Source organism: Psammomys obesus, unplaced genomic scaffold (genome assembly GCF_907164565.1).
Source record: "Psammomys obesus unplaced genomic scaffold, mPsaObe1.curated_primary_1811, whole genome shotgun sequence".
In the NCBI taxonomy this organism is placed as follows: domain Eukaryota; kingdom Metazoa; phylum Chordata; class Mammalia; order Rodentia; family Muridae; genus Psammomys; species Psammomys obesus.
In genome coordinates, this window is record NW_026591598.1 from 18,454,914 (window position 1) to 18,458,056 (window position 3,143).

The following is a 3,143-nucleotide window of genomic DNA, read 5'->3' on the forward strand; positions in this document are numbered from 1 at the left end:
TTCTTTCTTTCTTTCTTTCTTTCTTTCTTTCTTTCTTTCTTGTCTTAGATATCCCAAAGCCACTATGAGGCCTTGGACTGCTGAGATCGATCACAGGCCTGCACTAGCTTACTCAGTTGTGTCCAGTGCTAGGGATCAAATCCCGGGATTTGTGCTTGCTAGGCATGAGCCGCGTCCTTGGCTCCCACTGGCCTTCTCCTCCCCCCCCACCTCCTTTTTCTTTAAAAATATTGTCTCTGCATGCATATTGATAATTTTTACATTTATGGAGGCGGCAGTGTGCATGTGTACCACGGTGCCTGGATGGAGGCCAGAGGAGTCGGTTCTCTCCTTCCACTGGGTGCATGCCAGGGTAGAGCTCAGGCTGGCAGGCTTGGTGGCAAGCAGCTCTGCCCACAGGGCCATTGTTGATCCCCTGACTGCCTTAATTAAAAGCCTGGGTTGTAAGACAGGACCAGGCTTCCTCCCTGCCTCAGGGGCTTCCTGGCAGCGCGTCACCCCCCCCCCCCCCCATTGAGCAATGGCTGCCATGAGACTGATGGAATCACGGCTGGGCAGGACTGACATGGATCTGGGCTCACTCTCCTGCAGGCTGTTGCTGCTGATGTTGGTGGTCAAAACCTCCCTAGGGGCAAGATGATACAGAAGTGAATGGCAATCGTCCCTGGTGGTCAGGAGCCAAGAATGTCAGAGGCCTCTTGTAGGTGGGGAAACTGAGGCTAAGGGGTGTGTGGACAGCAAGCGAGAATGAGGACTCTGGAAAGAGGAGGCTGGGTTCTGGTCATGCTGCACCATGATGAGGTCGCATCTCTTATCCTGGGGCCTCAGTTTCCTCACGTGTAGAAAATGTGGCCAGTCACCTGCCCTGGCAGAGATAATGGCTGTGGAGGCTCAGAAGTGCTGAGCAGAGGCCCTTTCTTCCCCCCTGTGGCTGCTGTTCCCCCAGGGCAGGGCAGGGACCAGGATCTGCTTCCCAGGGTCCCCCATTTGTACCAGCTGGAGGATTTGAAGCCTATGACCGTCCCTCTGCAGTAGCTCAATGTCTGGGAAGGACATTCCCCAAAGCAGCCAGGGCCCAGAGAAGCTTGTTTACAGCTGTCAAGTGGCTAAGTTGTGGACTCAGCTTTAGGTAAGAACCAGCTTTATTTATTTATTTATTCATTTATTTATTTATTTATTTATTTATTTATTTATTTATTTATTTATTCATCTTTGTGTTTTTTTTGAGACAGGGTTTCTCTGTGTAGCCTCTGTCCTAGATTCATTTTGTAGACCAGGCTGGCCTCGAACTCAGAGATACTCCTGCTTCTGCCTCCCTGAGTTTGGGGATTACAGGCAGGCACGGTGTTCTTGATAAAGTCCCATACAGTGGGGAATGGGTGGGAAGAGTGGGGAACCCCCTCTTCATGCTGGGGACATGATGAGCCTCGTGCAAGAGTCTAATCCTCCCTTTGGAAGTGGATTCTCGCCATCACATCTCTCCAGCTTGGTACCAGCTTTTAAACTGCGTTTTATTTTTGTACACATACTCATTGGTTTTGTGTATGTGAACATATTCATGCCAATGGGCATACATGGAAGTCAGAGGCCAGTTTATGGGAGTCTGTTCTCCCCTTCCACCATGTGGGTCCTGGGAATTGAACTCAGGCCATCAGGATTGGCACCAAACACCTTTACCCAATGGGCCATCTTGCTAGCCCAGTACCAACTTTTAGAAACAGCCCATGGTTCATCCAGGCTTTTACGAGTTGACTGGAAACAGCTTTAGTCCATAAATGAAGTTAAGGTAAGTGTGTGTCAAAGGGTACCGTCTGAGGTCATAGCAAGTGTGTAAGGCATTTACACGCTCCTGAGATCGGACCACCAAGGTTGGTTCGTTTCGTCCCCCTCTGCTAGCAGGACCCAGGGCCTCCCTGCCTCTTTTTATCCTCCCTGACAGATGGAAGATAAAAGTCAAGGGAGGAGGAGAGGAAGAGGCAGCTCCCTCTTCCCAGATAGCATCTCAGGCACGCAACTGGAGAGAGAGTGTGCATGTGCCAAGCATTCTGTTGAATCAGCTGCTGCCCGGCACTCACCTGCCTCAGCCCAGGAAGCTGCTCAGCTGATAGGGGCTGCCTGTGGCCTGCTGACACTGTGCCTAGGGGCTAGGCTTGCCTCTCCTTTCATCAGCCCAGAGACAAATAAGGCAGTCACTTAAAGAATGCACAATGATATTTTTATTGACCAGAAAGAGTGGGTCTAGTCACCCTGGACCCCAAACAGCCTGGGCAGCAGCCCCGGAGCACCCATCACATGTGATCCTGAAGACCTGCTTGCATGCTCACCAGGGTTCTGCAGTCTCCTCTCCTTTTCAGAGACCAGGCCCTGCCCCCAACCCTTCTCTTCCACTTCCTGCTTTTTCTCCTTCTCCATGGCTGAGCCTCGGCTGGATCATGACCATAGAGGAAGGTGTTGCTGTCCTAACAGTTCCACAGAAGCCTTTGCTCACTGAGTGTCCAGTGGCTACAAAGTGACAATAGCTGCCTCAAGTCTGGGGTCACAGCTCGCCAGAAGTTACTAAAAAGTACACAGGCAGAATCCAGCGGCCTGTGGCGGCTCCTTGATCAGAGGAGGAAGACAGCAGGCCTCTGCCAGCCATGCCCTGCAGCCAGGTCTGCCTGCCTGCTTGCCTCCACATGCCTCTGTGACCTCACCCACTGCCTATGAGCCTCCAGGGCAGCTGTCTGTCCAACCGTGGGAGGGGGACACAGGCCTGCCATGGGGTTTACTGGGGCAGTGCAAGTGTTGGGCAGGGTCCCAGGCTGGGCAGGAGTGTGGGCCCGCCTCTCCCACTGCCTGCAGCAGGTTAGGGAGTAATTGGAGACTATTAGAGGAAATTAAACCCCACCTCCAGATGTAACTTAATGGCCTGCCCCACCCTCTCCTAACACCTGGGGCCCCACCCCCTTCACATCTGGACCAGCAGCCTTCAGGTTCAGGGGCCCCAAATGTCCAGCTAGGAGTCTCAGGCTTCCGGGTCTCTCACCCCCAAGATGGGCAACCTCTTTGCCTTCCTGGTTCGACTTTCCTACCCACCCCTCCCCACTCCCACCCCCACCCCCACTTGCAGACTTCCAAGGGCCTCCCTATGCCTCTCAGGGGAT